At 39.4% G+C, this 23,384-nt stretch overlaps 1 protein-coding gene across 4 annotated transcripts in view; it reads right to left on the reverse strand.

Moving 5' to 3' along the window:
- The window catches only part of Pls3 (plastin 3), a 90,767-nt gene that overhangs the window by 44,130 nt on the left and 23,253 nt on the right, over positions 1 to 23,384 (reverse strand). The window contains exon 1 of one of the 4 annotated variants that reach the window (XM_029473186.1): positions 10,963 to 11,117. The exons of 2 other annotated variants lie outside the window; for them this stretch is intronic. The gene's annotated coding sequence lies outside the window, so the exon portion shown is untranslated. Of the gene's footprint in view, positions 1 to 10,962; positions 11,118 to 23,384 lie in introns of those variants that run through there. One more of the 4 variants, XM_029473187.1, reaches the window with a different exon arrangement.

The following is a 23,384-nucleotide window of genomic DNA, read 5'->3' on the forward strand; positions in this document are numbered from 1 at the left end:
TTTATTATTCTTTTTGAATGTGTGTGTGTTTGGGTGTGTACATCTTGAGTACTGTGCCTGTAGAGGCCAGAAGAGGACATCAGTCCACTACATCTGTAAGTGCAGACAGTTGTGACCTGCCACCCCTGACACCTCCCCTACCCCATGGGTGCTGGAAATAGAACTATGTGATCTTCCCATAGAATTGGGAAATGCTTAGATCTCACTGAAATTATTTCAATTTCTGTTCTTCTTTTTTTTTCTTCTTCATTTTCATACAAGTTCCCCCAAAGAAAGTATCTAAGACTGGCTTTCATGTGAAACAGATAATTTGTTATCATTGCTGCTTCTGGACACTTCCTGAATGCTTGTCACGCCTGGAGATTGCTCGCTGTCTCAAGGACATATTCTTCTTGGGCATGCAATAAGAGGCCCTCAATCAATACCCTGGTCCTGCTACTTCCTAACTGTAAGTCCATGAGTTAGTTTATTTCATTTCTCTGAGGCTCAGCTTCTCATTTGCAAATAGCACTAATAATACCTGTTTCCCGGGATCCTCATAAAGATTAAAGATGACGTATGTGAAGGCAAATTATAAGCTACAAAGCATTATACAGCAACTTCAAATCCTCAGTGAAAGAAAATGGGGAATAAATAACTCCATAAGTAATTGTGAGCGACTATAAATATCAGGCATCGGCTCTACTAAAAGTCTTTTAAATGGGATACATGAAGAGCTGTCTCATCTCCCCTATAATTATTGACTACAGAGTATAACAAGCCTCCCTCATATATAAAAATTACAAGCCTTCTCTCAGCGTAGTTTAAGAAGGATGAGCATAAAAAAAACCTGTCAGTCACATTTTACCTATGACTCAATTTGGCCCTTTCACAAGGCCAGCCTCTAGACAGAACTTGAGGTGTAGGCAAGTGATACATTTTAAAAAGCAAAAGTAACTTTAGTATAAATACTTTGAAGTCATCAACAGCTTGTTAATACTGTCACATTCCTCTCCATCTGAATTTTTTCTTATGAGCAATAATGCTGAATAAAAGATAAAGAAGTAAGATTAAGATTCAAGTGTAAAGCCTGTTTAATAATGTATGACAGGCAGGGAAATGGCGCTTTGAAATGTCTTTTTTTTAACCCTCCCCCCACCCTGCAGCCTGTCTTACCACAAAAGTGAACTTTGTTCATATGATATGAGAGTACTAATACTCACTGAACAGAACTATATATATATATATATATATATATATATATATATATATATATGTTTTCCTACATTTCATTTTGGCAAATCAGGCTACAAAGCCTTTGTTCTCTTCCGTCTGCCTGGCTGTTCTGTACACAGAAATCAGCGGGAGTCAGGGGAGCTCTTTCCTAACCATCTGAGATATAGGAAAACAGATTTTCAATTCTGGGTATAAAACAATAGGAAACAAAACCTTGTTTTTTTTTTTTTTTTTTTTTTTCATAAAAGGATATGGTGTACAACAGGGTACGGATCAGGGCGTCACCCATAGAAGAATCTTATGCTTATGAAGTCATCCCTAATTACAGCGTTTGACTAACAATACAGCAATTATGAAACCACTCCACTGGCTCATGTAACTATACAGAAACCTTGGACACAAATTCTTGCTGAGAATGGTTTACCTAAAACTACCTGAAACTATTACTCAAAAATTGAAGGCTGTTCGAGGTGGGGAGCGGGGAGGAAGGTCCTGATCCCGTTTCATCACCTTTGGAATGTAACTTACTGAACAGTGGAGTTACTAGTATGTGCCATTCTGTACCATGGCAGGGTCAGGAGGAACGGTGGCACATTCAGGAACTCCTTTGTGGGTAATCAGTGTTAGAGAGACTGTCTACCAAATGTCCTGCCTTTCATTTCCAGCACAGCGGAAAACAAAGAAGCTGATCAAACACTCTAGTAACTAACCTACCGGATATCCACCATAGACCTCATTGACAGTCACTAGTAACCTTTGTACAAATGCAATTGGGAAAATGTTGATTAAAGATTGCCCAGTATATGACTTAAAACTCCCTAAGGAGGGGCTGGAGAGATGGCTCAGCGGTTAAGAGCACTGACTGCTCTTCCGAAGGTCCTGAGTTCAAATTCCAGTAACCCCGTGGTGGCTCACAACCATCCATAATGAGATCTGACTCCCTCTTCTGGAGGGTCTGAAGACAGACAGCTACAGTGTAAATAAATAAATCTTTTTAAAAATAGTTTTGTTTTGTCTTGTTTTGTTTAAAAAAAAAAAAAACTCCGTAAGGAGAAAGCAATAAAGAGGGGAAGAAAACATGGAAAGATGTATTCTTTTGTTAGAAAAGAGGAGGAAACCACAAAGATGTAGCCATCATTTTAGCAAGCAATTCTAGAGCAGGCAACAAAAGAGGGGGATATTATTTGTCACCTTCTTCCATCCAAAGCATGCCGTGCGTTGGAACACCCACACTTCACATTCCTACCTATACCAACAGAAACTGCCACCCTGCCTCCTCCTCAAGTTAGGAAAGTCAACAGTGCCAGTCTCTAGGTTGGATGGGTGTGTGCCACTCTGTGGGCTAAAGCTCACCATCTCTTCCTGTGATTACTCAAACTCCAGTGCCATATTTCCTAATGACTTTGGCAGATCTCAACCTGAGTGTCTAACACATTCACTCATGACTCATCTACACTCTCTAAGCCTTCACTGTAAGCCTTCACTGAAGGCTTAATACATACTAGGCAGTGAGTCTAGTGCCACACATATAAGCAAGTAGGACCCCAAAGCCGCTTTTCTCTAGAAGAGTTTATTGTCCAGTAGAAGGAAACAGCACATCATACTAGAGCTATCATAGTTATTTGCACTGAGTGAAGTTGTCAGCCAACATTTCCATGGATGTGGTAAGACCTTTGTCTTAAAGACTGGAGACCTGTTCTAGGCTTAGGAGTCAGAAAGAGAAGGTGCTATCTGGAGCTGCAGATATACAGGAAGGCTTGGGCTTTTAGTCTAGGGTTAGAAGATCAGAGTCTAGCTGAGACCTGACCAAAGGAGGGGAAGGTCAACAAGAGTTATTCAATTCGACCTCACTGCCATCTCTTCCCCTCCTCTTCTCAGTACTATGACTCAAACCCAGGACTTGGAGCATGTTAAGCAGATGCTCTCTTCAGTGAGTCACATGCCTGGCCTCGTTCCTTTCCCTCACCAACTCTCGTTCCTGATATACCAGGCTTCATATCCAACTTCTCTATTTTTTGTAGTCTCCAGACAAATACATTTGAGACACTGGTTGCCCACAAAGTTTGTTCCCTGTGGGTGAGTCAGTCATTAAATTTCCTGGATTCTCTCTTACAAACTTAGATTTTCTTTCATCATGTCCCTTTATGGTCTCACATTTGATCAATTCTAGAAGCTTCAGTAGTTTCTCCCTAGGATCTTTCTATATATCCCAGGCTAGCTTTGAATTTACCATCTTCCTATCTCTGTCTCCAAGGTGCTTTAATTATCAGGATGAACTACCATGCCCAATTAACATTGATTTATTTATAGAAAATATATATCCCAAGAATAGAATTTAATACTCTTATCAAATCTCTTAGATGAAAATATCCATATCTCATTGATCAGTATCACACCTCATTGGCATCCACTCAACCTGTATCATAGTGCCTGAAGTGTAGGTAATAACAACGTACGTGAAGTATCAGCATTCCTTCTAAGTTTCTATTTTAGCCACTCATAATTGCAGAGGGCATATTTACTGTGGGGTAAGCTACTTGCTTCATATGCAAAATGGAAGTTACTTCTCAGAAAAATATAATCTTGGAAATATTACTATTGATATTAAAATTTATTTCTTGTGTGTGTGTGTGATATTCACACTTAACAGAGCAACTGACTTTAGAGAAGTTACTTCAAATTCACATAGCTAGAAAGAGATGAACCGCGTCTCAAACCCCAGACCTATTTGAAACAGTCAATATTCCCAACCACTCTCAACAACTTACAGAATGAATTTTCTTTCCCCAAGATTCAGTAAGGTAGAAATAGAATGTATTCATTACTATAAGCCTTGGTCACAGTGCATTTGGATTTTCTTTCAAATTAAAAATGGCCCACAACCAGTTGATTATGCCAGATCCCCATATTCAGCTTGTACCTGCATTAAGTGTGTACCACCTGCTTGATATTTCAGGAGAACCCGTATCCTGGCACTTTGAGTCTCTGTGAGGCTATGCTCTTCCTCTCCCAATGAGAACACTCTTCCTTTTTTTTATTTTGGTTTGGTTTTGTTGTTGTTGTTGTTTTTGTTTTTCGAGACAGGGTTTTTCTGTGTAGCCCTATCTGTCCTGGAACTCACTCTGTAGACCAGGCTGGCCTCGAACTCAGAAATCCGCCTGCCTCTGCCTCCCAAGTGCTGGGATGTAAGGCGTGTGCCACCACTGCCCAGCTGAGAACACTCTTCTTGAGATGCCTGATGACTAGTTCTCTAACTCTTTCTGATCTCTCTCTTCAGCTCAGCACAGATTTTAGAATTCTGCCAAAAAGCTTAGCAATAAGCTTGTGTTAATGTAATCATAACCAAACAGTCAGTCATCATACAGTCACTTTTTCATATAGAATTATTTCTCTTTCAGAACTTTTCTTCGTGAAGCAAACTTTTGTGGAATCTTGGTAAAGAATCTATACTGGGCTGGGGAGATGGCTCAGAGGTTAAAAGCACCGATTGGTCTTCCAGAGGCCCTGAGTTCAGTTCCCAGCAACCACATGGTGGCTCACAACCATCTGTAATGGGATCTGATGCCCTCTTGCCTTGAACTCAGAGATCTACTTGCCTCTGCCTCTTGAGAGCTCCTCCAAGTCTGGCCCTGCATACCATTTTTATTCAATGCTTTGAAAGTCAAAAGAAAGCAGTCAAATCCCAAATGTCCTCACACTCTTTTTAGGCTCCTAGTTATAAAATGCAGAAAGACATGGTGTCTTTTTATTTATTCTTGACAATTCACTAACCATAGCACATCAGCATTTGTAATACTTGTATATTTGGGGATGAGAAAAAGGTTCAGTGGGTAGAGAGCTTGCATGTTAGCCCAAGGACACAAGTTCAAACAACCAGAACCTAAGTAAAGCTGAGCACAATAGCATGCATCTAAAATACCAGTGTTCCTAAAGCATGAGGGTGGACATAGAAGAATCCCCAGAGGTTCTGAGGCCAGCTAGTCTGGTGTATTTAGTGGCAAACAATGAAGTAACCCTGCCTCCCAGGAGGTGGACAGTGAGAACTGACAGCAGAGGCAGTCCTCCAACCACCATAGGTAACCAGTGTGCTTGCACACATATGCACATAAACACATGAAGATCGCTTTGGTCTTCTGGGTCTTTTTTATCTTTTTTTGTTTTATTAATTTATACTAGGTTTCATTATGACATTTTTGCACACATATTTTTTTTTTTACCATGTTTGATTATTGTTTTCAGACAGGGTCACATTTAGTCCAAGCTGGCTTGAATTTTACTACGTAACCAACTATAAAATTAATTTAAACTTCTTGTTCACCTTTTTTCTAGATCCTGAATGTTGGGATTACAGAGGTGCAACAACATACTTGGTTTATGGGGTGCTGAGTATCAAACCCAGGGTACTTGTGCATGCTACCAACTGAGCTACATCTCTTTCATGTCCCTTGCCAACTGCTTTTTGTTTGGGTTTTCCAGTGAGATAAGGTGTCACTGTCTAGACCAGGCTGGTCTGGAACTCACAAATATTCATCTGCCTCAGCTTCTAAGTTTGGGGATTAAAGGTGTTTATTACCACACCTGGTCTTGCCACTTGCTTTTTTTTTTATAGTCAATGTTCAGTTGTTTTTTATACTCAATGTCAACAATAACAACAACAAAACTATGAAAAGAATATTCAACTATACAGCAGACTTGACTTAGCACAGTAATTATTAGGCCTACATCTTCTGGTAATTATGTCTGACACTTCAGCCACACACTGTGAAACTAAAGCAGAGAGCATCTTAGATATTCCTCACCAAACCAACAGCATTTAAACTTCCAGTATAGCTACATAGGTTATTTGGGTTGTAGAGAATTGGAATCTGAGAACTAAAACCACTGGTTGAAAGAATCTGGATATATGTAGCAAATATTCTTGGTTCGTTCATTTTGAAACTCTTTCATTTATTGTATGCATGCACACACATGGAAGGCAGAGGACATGGGTTCCCCTTGCAGGTGGAGATAGAAGTGCTTGGGAGCTGCCTAACATGGGTGCTGGGAATAAAACTTAAGTCCTCTGCAAGAGCAGTACGTGCTCTTAACTACGGAATCACCTTTCCAGCCCCGCGTCTTGGTGCTACTCTGGTTAAATAGCAGAGACTTGGCCTGGTGGAGCAGCAGTATAATCCCACCTACTTGGAAAGCTGAGGCTAAGGGATTCTAAATTCAACACTAAGCAGGATAACTTAGCCAGATCATGTTTCAAAATAAAACATAAAGAGGAGGCTGGGTTTAGAGTCCAGTGATAGAGCTTGCATAGCATTCATGAGACCCTAGATTCAATGAGGTGTGCCACCAAACGACACACGAATGACAATATAAAAAAAATGTCAGATAATGAAACAGAAGAGTTCAAAGACACTCTTAAGGTAGCTGGAAAAGTCTTATTACTTGGGGCTGGAGATAGGACTCAGCAGTTAAGAAAGCTGGTTGCTTTTGTAAAGGATTTTAGTTTGGTTCCTGGCACCCCGTGGTAGATCAAATCTGACTGTAACTCTAGTTCCAGGGGATCTGAAATCCTCATCTGGCTTCCAATGGCACTAGATGCATATGGTGCATACTGAATCAAGGTCCTCAGAAGAGCAGCAAGTGCTCTTAACCACGGAGGCAGCTCTTTCTCTCCAGCTTCAAGTAATTAAACCTTAACAAGGGCAAGCGTATACTTCCTTGACAAAATGTGCTTTCAATTTCTAATAAACTGCTATTTTCTGGACAACTGTTGATGAAGACTTCCTTTACCCTTTGCTCTGTCCCAAGAACTTGCTTCCTTTAAGTATAATTTTAACTTGGATGTATTCAAAACTTTTAACTTAAATACCCATCTTCTCAGAAATGTAGAGATGTCACTCTCCTTTGCATGTGTCACCTCACGATCCCTGCAGATACCAAATGACCTTTAAAGGTTTCTGAAAAGAATAAAAGAGCAGAGAGTTTTTTAAAGTCATAGATATTAAACCTAGGCTATCTTTGCCCACTTTCTAATTCTTTAATACTGGCAACCAGTTATACCATCCTAAATTTTTGTGATTTTTGTTTGTTTGTTTGCTTGTTTTTGTTTTGAGATATGGACTCTCATGTACCCTAGGCTGGCCTCAGACTGCTGATTTTCTTGCTTCTGCTTCCAAATTCTGTGATTACAGAAATAGACTACCATGCCCAAACCTCAAGTTTTCTGTTCAATGACTTTAAAGTAGATGCAGTACATGGTCACAGTTGTTAGCCAGTAATCCCTCCCTAAATCCCACAGTGTGGTGACTACCTTCTGCCTTTTCTGTCTCTTACACTCATTCCTGGTTCCTTCAAAACAGAGAAGATATCACATATATGACTTTGTATCTTGGCTCACAAGTACACACCAAAAACTGGCTGAATAAATAAGCATCAGCATCGATGGGAGCGAGCTGACCTAGCTATCTGGAAGTTAGTCTACCTAGTCACCTCAAATGGGTTTCCAAAATGCAGTCTTGAGCTGGGCATGCTGATACCTATAGTTACAGAATTTGTGAGTGTGGGGCAGGAGGATTGTGAGTCCCTGGGCTACACAAAAGTTCAAAGACAGGATAGGCTACATAAGGAAATCCTGTCTGAAAAAAAGTAAACAAAAGCGCCCCAAACAAGCAATGCTAAACCAGGGAGATTCAGAGTATAGGTTAGTGGTAGAATGTTTCTCTAGCACAAACAGTATGAAGGGTTCAGTCCTCACAGTTCTCAGCGCCAATAGAATAGATGAATAAATGACTAAATAAACAAATAAAGTTGCAAGCATTATTAAAGAAAACTTTGGAAAAAATTGAGAACACAACAAAGTCACATTCTTCACATGTAAGTGGCCTGTGATCACGTTTTACTTATTCACTCTGGTTTCACACTTTGAACTACTACAGAACTCTTCAAGAGGTTTGCAGCCTATGATGTGATTGTAACTGAAAGTCAAACAGAAAGAGGTTTAGAAACAGTCCTTGCTGCCTTTTGGCACACACGCAGCACATTTCACCTTTACAATATGACATACACATGGATCATGTTTTGACAGGCTTGCTGTTCACAGGCAAAACTGAATGTTTACAAATAGATGTACCTAGCTATACAATTAGCTAATTATATGTCCAGTCTTGTGCTATTAGCATTTTCTTTTTTCTTTTTTTTCCATTTTTTATTAGGTATTTAGCTCATTTACATTTCCAATGCTATACCAAAAGTCCCCCATACCCACCCACCCCCACTCCCCTACCCACCCACTCCCCCTTTTTGGCCCTGGCGTTCCCCTGTACTGGGGCATATAAAGTTTGCTTGTCCAATGGGCCTCTCTTTCCAGTGATGGCCTATTAGGCCATCTTTTGATACATAGCATTTTCAATATATAAAGTATGAGAAAACAATATAATCACCATCCACAAACCCAGCAGATACTCCATTTCTCAGGGTTTACCCACAGATGCCCCCACTCTTTCTTCATCCTGTCCTGCTCCTCTTTGCCCTACCTTTCTAACTGGAACTGTTTCCAATCTAACACCAGGCATCTCCTGGTTTCACTACTACATATCAAGGAAGAAACAAATCCATCTTATGAAAATATTTGCAGTCTATTCTAGAATAGTATAAGCTAGATTCCAATTGATCTTTTTCAGTAGCAGTATGTATGAGTCATTCAAATCTCAAAGGGTGCCCAACTCTGTGTCACTTCCTGAAGGAATATCAAATACTTCCATTTTAAGTAAAAGTTTCCTTTCCCCAATGGCTCTTAGTAAACACAGATAAGATCTAAAAGCACTGGCTATTTAAAAATAATTCACCAACTCTTCCAATAATAGCAGTGCTCGACTTAACTTACATTGAAGACATTCTTTAAATGCTTGATGCCCAAAAGTTTTATAGATTTTTTTATGCAAGTCATATTAATGATTTAGATATGTCAAACTCAAAAGAAAGACTCATCCAAGAGGGAGGAAATGGACAGGAGAAGTGGTGTTATATTATAATCTCAAAAATTAAAAATAATTAGCAAAAAGACTCAACTCATATTACTCCTTTTTTACCCTTATTTGTTTACCAAGCTAATGGGCACCGATGTCTTAGACTGACATAAGGCACACCTCTTTTGAAAGCTTTCAGCCCTTTTGTGTTTTCCCAGCACTTAGAGCATACATCTCCTACCCATATTCTGTGCAAAAATAACGCTGCTGCTGCTCATGAACTGAATTGCCCTACATCCCCGAGGGATGTTCCAGCTTCCTGAGCTGGAAAAACTACCATATTTAAGAAGTCACGAGTGTTCTTCAGGGACGTGTGTGAAGTACATATGTGCAAGCAAGAATCAGAGCAGCTAACATATTTCAACTCAAAACAAAACTACTTATTATCACAAGACCCTCTTTAAGCTTAGCAGAGAATCTGTCCCTAAAGTGTCTGGTTCATATACCTTGCCAATTTAAATATCCTCCCTGTACTGAAAACACTAGACTTAATGTTTCATACTACATAGGTGATGCTCCCTTACCTCAGAGTTAAGATCATTCTATAACTAGCTATACTTCCTTTTGTCAGGAGCTTCAAGAAGTTAAGACTTTTAAGCTCCTCTGCTGTGTATGTTTGAAAACCCTGATGGTATGTAGCAGAAGATGGCCTAGTCGGCCATCACTGGGAAGAGAGGCCCCTTGGTCTTGTAAAGTTTATATGCCCCAGTACAGGGAAATGCCAGGGCCAAGAAGCAAGAGTGGGTGGATAGGGGAGCAGGGCTGGAGGGAGGATATAGGGAACTTTTCAGGATAGCATTTGAAATGTATATAAAGAAAATATCTAATAAAAAATAAATAAATGAAAAAAAAAGAAAAAAAAAAAAAGAAAAGAAAGTTACCTTGCTGGAAAAAAAAATTACGCGACTTGAGCCTAAAACAAAAGAAAAAAGAAAAAAACGAGAGAAAACCCTGCTGGTTAAGATGAGCACTGCTTTGGGACAGGAACACCATCTAAATCCTGTGTGTTGTGAACTGTAAACTCTGGGACAACTGTTTGACATAAGCCACTTTGTCAGAGCAGAGATACTTATCTGATCATGACAAGCTTTGTTACAGAATTAAAAAAAAAATCCTTTAACAAGAACCAAAGGCATTTGAAATCCTGTTTCTTCTCCCTTCTACTCAAAATGCCAGATAATAATTTCTATCAATTAAGCTTTGAGGTATCTAACTTGACAAGTTAAGATTATGTAAGAAGGACTTCAAACCCATTTTTATTTATTTATTTATTTATTTATTTTATTTTTTTTCGAGACAGGGTTTCTCTGTATAGCTCTGGCTGTCCTGGAACTCACTTTGTAGACCAGGCTGGCCTCGAACTCAGAAATCTGCCTGCCTCTGCCTCCCGAGTGCTGGGATTAAAGGCGTGCGCCACCACGCCTGGCTCAAACCCATTTTTAAAAAGAGAAAATAAAGCCCCTAGAACATTCCCAATATCGAAGAAGAGAAAAATCACCAGAATAGAGAACACAGAAAAGGTTAAATACTTAATTTCAAAATGTCCTACAACAAATCTGACTTATTCTTAAACAATCAAGATTTTAAAAGTGATTCCAAAGATTTACCTAAACAGAAAATAAGAACTTCATGTTTTCAAACTGTCGAGCTCGGCTTAAATATTCAGTAACCTACAAAGTTAGCACCGACAAAAAAAAAAAAAAAAAGAGAGAGATATTAAAATAGTTACCCTTCCGACCGGAGAGAACCTGCTTCTTTTCTTGAAGCACTAAGAGGACTGTCTCCCACGCCCAGAACTTGAAATCTGGAAACCCAACATTCTTCTTACAATTGCAACTTTAAAGAGCAAGTCACAACACTTCCTGCTAGCAAATGAACACCCTGACAAAGGAATGATACAATACTTACGAGTCTCCTTCCTGCCTGCCTGCCTGCCTTACACTCCTTTGCCAGATTCAAATTTGAACTGAAGCACAACCTTGAGAGAAAACTTTTATGCCTTCATGCTTTTGTTTTGGCTCCACTTTTAAAACCAGACAGGGAACCAAGGGAACTTCAAGTTGCTTCAGGTCAAATAGCTACAACCCATATACCTATTTAGAGTTTGAGCAGTAGCCAAGTAACCTGCTTATTTTAGAACACAAAGAACAGCTTCTCCCCAGTGTCCAAGCCACTCATCCACAGTCAAGTACATTACTTGGAAAGGCAAATTAACTATCCCAGGACGCTTATGTTTTCTATTATTCATTCCAGTCCACATACAACATTTATACTCCAGATTCTAACTGGAGCAGCACGCTTATTTCACTTTGGTTTCTGTTAGAAGAAAGCTCTGACAGCAGCACAGTGCGCCAGACTGTTCTGTGGAAAAGGCAGTGCCACCTTAGAAAGTGCTCCAGCATCAGACTAGGTGTCCTTCTCTTACCGCCCCACAGTTTAATAGGTTTATGTGTTATTGAGTCAGTTTAATCTCTTCAGCCTGGCCTTCCCAGCCAGGATGATGACAACCTTAAACATTTTGGGGCTGAAGTAGGGGCTGGGGCTCAGACACAGTGCTGGCCCAGTATGCAAAAGGCCCTAAGGTTCCATCTTTCACACTGTAAATAATAGTAACGATATCAAATACTCACTGGGCATAATGGCCTTTCATCCCAGCCCTGGGGTTACAAGTGCATGAGGAGCTCTGTGATTTCGAGGTCAGCCCAGTCTACAAAATGATTTCCACAACAGCCTGGGTACGGACTGAAACCCTGTCTCAACACCCAATATAATGATAATGATAATGATAATAATAATAATAATAAAATTGTATATAAAATAATTAGTAGTAGTATAAAGAATAAAAATATGAACTAACCCATATTATAGTAACTACTTTCTTTATATAGTGTAGAGCATTTTTAATGATTTTGTATATGCCATAAATGTAAATCATGGCAATCATTAGTTATGGACAGATGCTCTTATTAAAACCCTTCTTACCTATTCTAGTAAGTGAATCACTGAATGGCTAGATAAAAGAAAACCAAAACCCAAACCCAAACCCAAACCCCAAAACTAACCCACATCAAATAAACAAACAAACAAACAAACAAAAACAAACCTCCTCAAAACCAAAATCAGAACAACCAAACAAACAAAATAAAACAATGAGCTGTGCTGGCTAGGCTCAGACTATTTCTAGAGATTCAGTGCAAATTAATAACCTGGGAGGAATGAAATGGCAGCATGGGAATCTAAGAAGTCACGGTCTTGAAGTGCTTGTGACCCTTTGTGACACTTAAGTCTCTCTGGGGCCCACATCCCTATCTGTAAAAGTGGAACTAATTCCACATATCTTTTAAAGACTGCTGGGGAAGGAGGAAGTATGGGAGAGGGTCAGCATCCAGTATGGCGTTCAGTAACTGGAGGGTAGTGTTGTAACCTGCCCAGATAACACCTGCTTACTAACATCTCCTCTGTCTACCATATGAGGAAATAAAATGAGATAACATGCTCTGGATCTTTGTGAAGAAGACAAAACAAGGCAATGAGTCTTATATAACCCACTACGTTCTCAGCACACAGATATGACTCACAGAGCATTCACTCATGACGAAGAGCCATCACTGGGTAGGTAGTCTTCATTAAGAGTCAGTGTTCGGTCCTCCTCGCTTCCCTTTGCCTACCAATACTGGATTACATTTCATTGCCTTAATGGACATGCTTCAATGTGTTAGAGCAATCATCAAAGTCCATATGAAATCCCCCCCCCCAAAGCAACACAAAATAGAAAAGACAAGATATACCAGGAGAAGCCAGGGGACACACACATACATATATATTAATTGCTGACTTAGTATATGAATTTCTCTATTTTTTCAAATTCTCCTGGGGTCTGTCAGGGTAGATAATCCTTTTAGAGGTCCTATGAAACCCATAGTACTAACTGGAAGGCAGAAACCTATGCAGGTGCTATCCTGGGTTGTGTAGGTAAAGAATACTGGAACAGAGGCAACCACCTCAGGTAAGGAGACAGCAGTGCTGGGCCAGAAATGCTGGAGTTTCCCAGCAGGAGCTGTATTTCAGCCACACCTATTGCCTCAAACCCCTTAGATAGGTTTGTCCCAAGTGCTATATAACCATCTTTTCAGATGTGCAACATCATCACTGGGTAAATGATTGTTTTAAACTAATAATTGTGCAGCTTGAGAAGACACTGTTGCTCTTTTCATATACAGATGGTTCTAACAGGCTACTTAGAAAGTCAGTCCTTGCCAGGCGGTTGTGGTGCAGGCTTTTAATCCCAGCACTCAGGAAGCAGAGGCTGGTGGATGTCTGAGATCAAGACCAGCCAGTTCTACATAGCAAGTTCCAGGATAGCTATGCAGTGAAATCCTGTCATAGCAAAATAATCAAACAAAATGTATCCCTGACTTCTTGGGTCATATGTGAATATATACATACATATATATTTCAGGTTTTCAAACTCAAATGTTACTAATCTGTCTCCTACCAAGCATTCAAGGGGTCCTATGGTTTTATTCTCCAGCACTAGTAAAACAAAAACCCAAAATGGAAAATCCAAACAAACAAGCAAACAAACAAACAAACAAAAACCCTCAACACCAGATGTTTCCTACAAGAAACTTCTTCAATAGTCCACTCAAGGTTTTTAGTTTTCATTTTTATTTTTTTGGTTCATGATTCACTTTGTAAACTTCTTTTTTCACTCAGCACCTGCATAGGGTGGTATAGGAAGGGCTGGATGGTGACTGTGTGGCTAGAACCTGTTTTTATTATGGCCAATGATAACTGCCTTGGGAATAGAAAATTGTGGCTAAGGGTGAATAATGAGCTTTATTTATTTATTTTATTTTATTTTATTTTTTTTACTAGCAGGCAACAGAATGAAAACGAGTTTCATATTTCAGTCTCAATACATCAGGATGAACGCAAAGCCAATGGAAAACTCATGCAAATTGCCTTTTAGATCTTACAATCAAAACAATAAGGTTTACACATACCCCTGAGGGTGGAAAGAAAAAAAAATCAGAGGCACACCCATTAACGTCACAGGAGATGTGTAGCTAGAATCCAAATCTAGAGCATATTTTTCAGACCGCTTCCAACTTTCGGTCAATCATCATACTCCCTACCACACCCACTGCTATGTCTATTCTTCCCATGTCTCACGGGTACCTTAGAGGCCTCTCCTACTTAATGACGCACCTCAATAGAATGATCTAATTTCCTTTCCAGAAATTAGATATTACCCATTTTTTAATTTAAAAAATAGCACACACAGTGAGTGAAACATTCATGAACAGAGATCTAACATATAAAACAGGTGCCAGTATAAACACCATAGTATAGTAATGCTATTGTAATTTTTGAACCAGATTGGTACATTTCAAGGATGCATCCTAGAAGTATCGGCATTAGCTATACAAACTTCCTATTGCATACGAGTTGGTTTTAACAATCAAATGGATCTGTTTTCAGGAATACTTTTGTTTTTCCTCCCTCCCACACCAGATGGAATCTGGGGCCTTGTGCCTACCACACAAGTGATTTACACAAAGCTGTACAAGATTCTGTAATTATGTTTTCATATTTGGAGAAACAAAAACCCAAGGCACAAGCACACATTAAGTTCAGCATCCTGAGATGCCAAACAGTAACAGTCCACCTTCATAAGCACAATATGCCCCAGTAAGTAGTCAGTCAGTCCATATCCTGATGCACTTTATCTTCTACAGACTTGACCACAGCATTGGAATTTGGAATGTAAACACTTTACATTGCTTTCATATCTGGTTAGCCGTAAGGCATATGATATGATGTTATAAGATAAATAAAGCCAACTTGGCGGTCCTGGCCTCTAATCAGCTCTTGAGGAGGCTGAGGCAGAAAGATGGCAAATTCAAGGCCTGCATAGGATATGGACTAATTGCAAGGGCAGCTTGGGTAACTTATTGAAGACCTTGTCTCAAAATAAACACCTCTCTTCTTAGTAAAAAATAAGTTGTCTAGGACATAAATAGGTCCTAGGTTCACTCCCTAATATTACAAAATGTTTATACACAAGAAAAACTAACAAACAAAAACAAAACAAAACAAAAAGACAAAGATAAACAATCTGTATGTGGTGGCACATGCCTATACCTCTAGTTACTGAGGATGAAGTTAGGCATGTGGGCATTGAGGGGTAATGAGGCATGAGGATCACAAGGTTGTGCCAGCCTAGATAATATCATGTCTCAAAAGAAAGAGTTTGAGGGGGCTGGTGAGATGGTTCAGTAATTAAGAGCATTTCCTGCTCTTCCTGGGGACTGCTTTGGTTCTCAACACCAATGTAGGGCTCTAACTCTAACTCTGGGAAATCCAATACCTTCTTGGATATATATATATATATATATATATATACTTATCTGTGCAATACATAAACTCACACATGCACACACACATTTTTTCTTAATTGAAGATAATTTGATCTGTGCGACTCCAGCAATAGTCATTTGAAAAATAGTTTCTTGTTTCACTCATATCTCCATTAGAGTGAAACAGATGGTGGCATAAACTATGCAAAGACTTCAAGCATTCTGATGATTACATACATACATACATATCTTTCCCTCTTCCCATTCAGTGTTTACTCAATCCATTTTTCTATTTAGTGCACAGGAAATAGTGATCTGGCCAATTATATTTAAAAATGTAAAGCATTGGGGTGTACATATCATACCACTGTGCTCAGTTCATATCGAGGCTCACCCAATAGATGGGAAATACATGGACTTTATCCAAACTAATATAAAAACCAGCTTACTGCATGCACGCCTTTAGATTCCTACTTAGTTATGTAGACACACAAATCTTTTTAAAAAGCAACTAAGGAATGCTGAGAGTAGGGGCATATAGACTAGAGACAATGTCAGGGAAGAGAGCACCAGTTGGTTATCTTATACCCAGTGGTCAGCCCTGAAATCATACACACACAAAGCAACATTATACGGAGCAATCAGGCATGTTTATATATTAAGAAATATATACACAACTACAACAATTGAAAAAAACAATGGGCATGAATTTGAGAGTAAGACAGGTACATTCAAAGGCTTGAAGTGAGGAAAAGCAATTCGGGAATTGATAACTACACTTTAAAGAATGAAAGTATTTAAAAATAAAATGGTTGTGGATATAGCTCAGTAGAGCACTTGTCTACCATGTATGAGGCTCTAGGTCCAATCCAAATGAAGGGAACAAATACCACAAACAAACAGACACAGTCAAATACTTTAACAGTACAACCTTGCATTTTAGATTGATACTAATTTATTTAATGGGAGAAGGTAGAACAATCTTCATCATTGAAAGGCTAGGAAGATCAAAGAAAAATCTTTAATAGGAAGGTAATTAGGCAAGGGTAGCTGGATGAGGTGCTAGAAGTCTGTAAGGCCAATATTTGGGAGGAATGTAGGCCCTTATGAATGCAGGGCAAACACTTTCACACTGACCTGCAGCTACAGCCCCTGAAACATTTTTTTCTTATTTAAGGAAAGGAATGGTACAAAGCAAGATCTTAATTTCAGAAGACAAACAGTTGGGAATGTACAGTGGTGAGGCTGTGTCTGGCAGGACTTAAAGGGAGAGTTGGGGATGAATATGGTCATAATCCAGTGTATGACATTCTCAGAGAATTACTAAAGGTGGGGGCTGGAGAGATGGTTCAGCGGTTAAGAACACTGACTGCTCTTCCAGAGGTCCTGAGTTCAATTCCCAGCAACCACATGGCGGCTCACAACCATTTGTAATGGGATCCGATGCCCCCTTCTGGTATGTGTGAAGACAGTTACAGTGTACTCACATACATAGAATAAATAAGTCTTTTAAAAAAGAATTAATAAAGGTATAAAAACCCCTTTATCTCAACGTTCCGAGGATAACTCCGTATTATCATGTATAGCCTGTTTTAAACTAAACCAGGATTCTAATTGAATGTTAAATTATGGACAGAATTTTGCCTTAAGCCCATTATCCTCCTGTCCCAGCCTCCTCAGCCCTGGGACTGCAGATGTGGCTCACCATTTCTGACTTTTCTCTGGTTGAAGTCTAAGTTCTCAGAAAATGGTTAGTTGAGCTGAGCCCCACATGGGACAGTCTGATTTGAGAAATCTGTATTCTCTTCACAGCTAATGAAAACATATAAAGAGATATATCATGTGCTTTCTATCTTTCTACCTTCATGCCTTTGACTGAAACAAGAGGAGAAGAAGAGTAGGAGGAAGAGGAGGAGAAGAAGGAAGAAGAGAAGAGCTGAAGGAACAGGAGGAGGGTTAGAAGTGAGGGATAGAAAAGAGAAGGAAACAACAGCAAAACCCAGCCAACTTAGTGTTTCTCCCAACGTCTTGGCTTTGGACCTGAAATCCACCAAGAACTTTCTGATATGTGAATTAAATTAATGTAATCATCATGTTAAAATTGCAGCTGGGAAAAATGTTAAGATTTAAAAAGCATAATATAGCCCATCATATGGTAAGTCATATAGGGTTTTTTTTTTTTTTTAAACAAAGCAATTGTTTCAAAAAGCAAATTGAAAACTGTGTTCATTGCCACTTTTTCCAATTAAATCTCTTTGGTTTCAGTTGAAATTTTTAAAGATTTATTTATTTATTTATTTATTTATTTATTTATTTATCATATGTAAGTACACTGTAGATGTCTTCAGACACCCCCATAAGAGGGCATCAGATCTCATTACAGATGGTTGTGAGCCACCATGTGGTTGCTGGGATTTGAACTCAGGACCTTCAGAAGGGCAGTCAGTGCTCTTAACTGCTGAGCCATCTCTCCAGTCCTTCAGTTGAATTTTGAGTGGAACTGTTTTTTAACGGTTGATTTCATTAAATTATGTGTTGATCACTGGAAAATTGATTATTTCATCAAGTTATGTGAATCTTCTAAATGCTGACATTTGTATAATACCTAAAAAACTTATTAACAAACTCATCAGTCTTATCAGAAAACCATACATATTGAGGCAGGTAGTTCATACTTCTATGTAATCCTAGCATTTGGAAGGCTAAATCGGGAAGACTGTCTCAAGTGTTAGGCTAGTCAGGCTATATAGTGAATTCCAAGTTATGCTGAACCACAGTGCAAGTCTCTATCTAAGAAAAATAAAATATGAAATGAACCGAGATGTGAGCAAACAGGCATGAGCACATGGCTTTTCCAGCACAGTCTGTCTGTCTTCTTGTTTGACTTCAGGACAGGAAACCAGCATGGCATCCTCTTTGAGTCAGCTCTTGTACTCCTCACATACGCAAAAATAACTCAGACAGATATTCATTTTCCATGGTGACTGTTCAGTCCATTTAAGGATTCCATACATCTTCACATGACAGAGACACATTTCTAAATGAATTTGCACATTACATTGAGCCTCCTGTTTTCTGCCACTCCCCACTTGAAATTGAGTTAAGCCCCATCTAAAGACTAAATCCACAAGTGAAGCCCAAAGTATTCCTAAGTCAGTCATCAATACAGGTGTAACTCTGGCACAGGAAACACAGTAGCGACAACCAAAAAGAAAATATTTTCTGATACATATGCAGCTAGAGACACGAGCTCTGGGGGGTAGTGGTTAGTTCATAATGTTGTTCCACCTATAGGGTTGCAGACCCCTTTAGCTCCTTGGATGCTTTCTCTAGCTCCTTCATTGGGGGCCCTGTGATCCATCCAATAGCTGACTGTGAGCATCCACTTCTGTATTTGCCAGGTACTGGCATAGCCTCAAAGGAGACAGCTATATCTGGGTCCTTAGTGGAAAGAGAGGCCCATTGGTCTTGCAAACTTTATCTGCTTCAGTACAGGGGAACGCCAGGGCCAAGAATTGGGAGTGGGTGGGGGAGCGTGTGGGGGAGCGTGTGGGGGAGCGTGTGGGGGACTTTTGGGATAGCATTGGAAATGTAAATGAAATAAATACCTAAAAAAAAAAAGAAAATATTTACTTTAGTTATCAGCTTTTGGATTCTTGCCAAGTATTCTAAACAAATCATCAATTTTCTCTATTCAAATAAGATAAAATATTCAAGAGTTCAAGACTCTTTTGGTGGAGGTTTTAAAAAGCTGAGAAACAATATTAAATAACTGGAAATGTTCTAGAGCCTCAACCATGATCAAAGAATATGAGGGCAATGATTTTTTTTGTCTACTTCTTTTAGTAATCTGTTTTGGCATCTAAGACTGTGTCTGGCACACAAGTAGGACTGAACAAACCAAACTCACCCTACAAGAAAGAAAAGGCTCATTTAGCTCTCAAGACATCACTGCTCTGGGTTTCCAAACTCACAACTGCTTTTTGACCTCACAGGGAGCAATGAAAGAAATCTTCAAAAGAAAGAGCTGTTTTAGCATTTCCTGCCTGAATGCCCTAGTCCAAGATTAAGCTCGTCAGTTTTTAGCAAAGCATATAAAATACCTTCTAAATGACTAATTCAGATGAAGTGGTAACATGAAGCGAATGCTGCTAGGATGCTGGTTGCCACTTGTTATTACACGTTGCCATGATTTCAGATTGTTAAATGCACCCATGAAGTTTCACATATAGTCTGTCTTCTGCTACCATTGCAGAGACAAGTACACAGAGAAAACTTGTGGTCTCGTTGTCTAATAAAACATTCAGAACATTGCCGACATTCACTTTAAGAACTGCATAGTGTCAGTTCAGTGCTTGCTCATAATTCTTCCAAACATACACACCGTATAAACTAAAGCATAAACTAAGTTAATTCCAGGTCATTATGACTTGACAGTGCACAGACTGCATTGTATCTCTTCTGAATATATATATTTTGATGCTTTCTCCAAAAATAATTACCTGAAAGATCCAAATGTGTGTGTTCACTGTTTAGGAATTATTCTTTTAAATAAGTAAGCAATCCCCATCTTTCTATGCACTTCAATTATCTTTTGCCAGGTCTAATTCAACAGTCCTTCTATATTGCTTCTAATCATTCTTTACTAGTTAATTTATTTGGTGTGTTACCATTAAGGTTTTAATTTGCTTCATTTATTTTCTTTTAAATCTCCAGAGACTTTAGTACAGCAACAATGGCTGCTATTTTCTACACATAATGGTCATTGTTAAATCTGCCTCTGCACAGAACTGTGAACACAATGTAGATTTATCTGTAAGATTGACCCAAAAGAAATTCCACAGTCTCTAAAAGTGGTTATATGTTCTTAACATTCGCATATACATATGAAAGATGACTTACAAATTTTCTTTCCTTTATTTATGCTGTGATGCTTCATTGTGTAGCTTTGAGGATGGAGCAATATTCATCAACACAATAACAGCCTGGTTCAGCTTGCTAAAGAGGTGGAATCTCACCAACTAGATTTGCTCGGCTGATATTTCACTTAGTAATTTGTTCACTTTGTAAAGCTAAACACATCTCATGATAGTGAATTTTGCCATAAGTTAAAGGGCTCTATCATCTTCAATTGCTAAACACTGTATTTTTAGGATTAATCATTGTGTACCTGCTCCCAGCTCATTACAGCAGAAACTGGCTAAGCCCTCTGAGTTCTTCCACTGGAGTTGACTACTTTATGGTGAGTGGTTTTTAGAATTCATGAATTTCTGGGGTGAATTTATAAAAGACAAAATTAAAAGTCTAGTGGTACCACTCAGTGGTAAGTGTGCTTGACTACCCTGTGCTCTGTAGTAAAGCACACACACACACACACACACACACACACACCCCACACACAGGCACACACACACACACACACACACACACTCCAAATCAATTATATGTGAAAACAGAAACTTGAATATCTGTTTTCATACATATCATTACTTCTTTAAAAAGCAAAAGGAAAAATGCTTCATAGCTGTTACACACCAGACAAGTACTCAATCACTGAACTACACTGCATGCAATCATTTTTCTCCTTTGTTTTCTTATTTTGATTTTTTTTTTTTTGAGACAGAGTGTCGAGTATGAGGCCAGCCAGGGCAGCCTTGAACTTTCATAGACACCCAGGCTGGCTTTATCTTGCGATCCTTCTGTCTCACTCAACTCTCCCCACACTAGAGGTACACTATACTCTGCTCTGCTATGCTTCCCTTTCTTTCCTAGATTATACTTCCTTCTGTTACAAACAGGTTTCGCTGAGGATGTAGCCATTACCTAAGTAGTCACACACAACACTGATACTAGTGACAGGAGGCAGCAGTGTGACAAGTATCCCTAGGATCCATGTGCTATATAAGTTAAATAAGCTTTCAGTATACAGCAATAATTCTACTCCACATTTAGAGCAGGTGTGCACAACAAGAAGTTTGAGAAACTTATATAAGGAGTTACAGTGGGTGGTCTTTATAAATCACAGAAAAAGGTAGTCATTGTGGCTTGTGTTTAGAATCTGCGTATTAAGAGGCTCAGTTATGAGGACTATCATCAGTGTTAGAGACCAGCCTGGGTTGCATAGCAAGCTCCAGGCCTTCCTAGGCCACAGAATATGATCCTATCTCAAAGATATCCAAAACAACATAAAAAATAAAATTTAAAAATTCTGTAAGTGAAACTTAAATTTATCCTTTAAATTTAAACAAAGATCAACAAATTAGAAATTGCTACAAATTCTAAATCTAAGCATATATCAGCTGTGTGTCATAGCTAAATACCTATAATCCCAGCATTTGAGAGGCTAAGTTTGAGGCCAGTCTGTGCTTCAGTGTGAGACCTTGTCTCAACCATTTCCTGCCCCTGACCCACACCAGGGTATGTATAATTTTGGGGCAGGGGTTGTAGCTCAGCTGGAGAGCACTGGTCTAGGAAGATAAGCCCCTAGGTCCCATACTGAGGATTATAAACCATCAACAACAACAAAAAAAGCTTCATTCCTTTGGAAGACTTCAATTTTAGCAACTCAAAAGCCATTCAATTTATTTTTTTTATTTTTTTATTTTTTTATTTTTTTATTTTTTTGGTTTTTCGAGACAGGGTTTCTCTGTGTAGCCCTGGCTGTCCTGGAACTCACTTTGTAGACCAGGCTGGCCTCGAACTCAGAAATCCACCTGCCTCTGCCTCCCGAGTGCTGGGATTAAAGGCGTGCGCCACCACGCCTGGCTCAATTTATTTTTAAGATGCATTTTCATTCGAAGATTTAAAAATTATAAAAAGATATCAATGAGTTTGCCATGGAGAAATGACAAATAAGCAATAGTGGGATGTCATGTGCATGTAATTTCAGCACTTGTAAAGCAGAGGGAAGAGAATCTCATGAGTTTGAAGCCCACCAGGGTGCACACCACCCGTGTACTCACAACCAGGATGCACACCTCCCATGTACTCACAACCAGGGTGCACACAACCAGGGTACACATTGTGGGAAAACAGGATAAATGGCTGAGGGGACAGATACCTTTATCTCAACACTTTTTATAACACAAACATATGTCAAATCACATGGCAAATTAAAAAAAATGCAATTTTATCTATCTATATATTAATAAATAAGTAAATTGAATTTATTTTGAGACAGAGTCTCAGTATATAGCTTTGAAGCATCTATGAACAAGGGCTGACCTAAAACTCAACTAAACTCACCTTCCTGAGTCCTGGGGTTAAGGACATGTGCCATCATGCCTGGCTTAATTATTTTAGACTATAAAAATAGATATTGGCTTCTCGGCCAGAGGTTGGTGTCCGCCCTGCCCGGGAGGGCTTTGCCTGCCCATCTGTGGGAGACATCTTGGTTCCGGGACTCCGCCTAGAGTAGTCTGCACAGGTGAGAGTGTGGACTACAGAAGCTAACAGCTTCTGGGACAGGTGGGTGCCACAGAGCTTCTAAGACAGCCTTCTTTTCGAGCTCCAGACATCCAGGCACCTTCCCTGCCAGAGGAGAGGTGTCCACCCTGCCTGGGAGGGCTTTTCAGGAGGACCTGGGGAAGCCATCTTGGTTCCTGGATCCTTCTGAGACTACTCTGTGCAGGTGAGAGTGTGGACTACAGAAGCTAACAGCTTCTGTGACAGGCCAAAGCAAAATAGCTTCTGGGACAGGTCCTGTTTTGGGCCTTCATCTTCGGCCAGGAGGGAGGTCTGAATGCCAGATATCTGTGCACCTTCCCTGTAAGAGGAGAGCTTGCCTGCA

This window comes from Mus caroli, chromosome X (assembly GCF_900094665.2).
Source record: "Mus caroli chromosome X, CAROLI_EIJ_v1.1, whole genome shotgun sequence".
NCBI classification, from domain to species: Eukaryota; Metazoa; Chordata; class Mammalia; order Rodentia; family Muridae; genus Mus; species Mus caroli.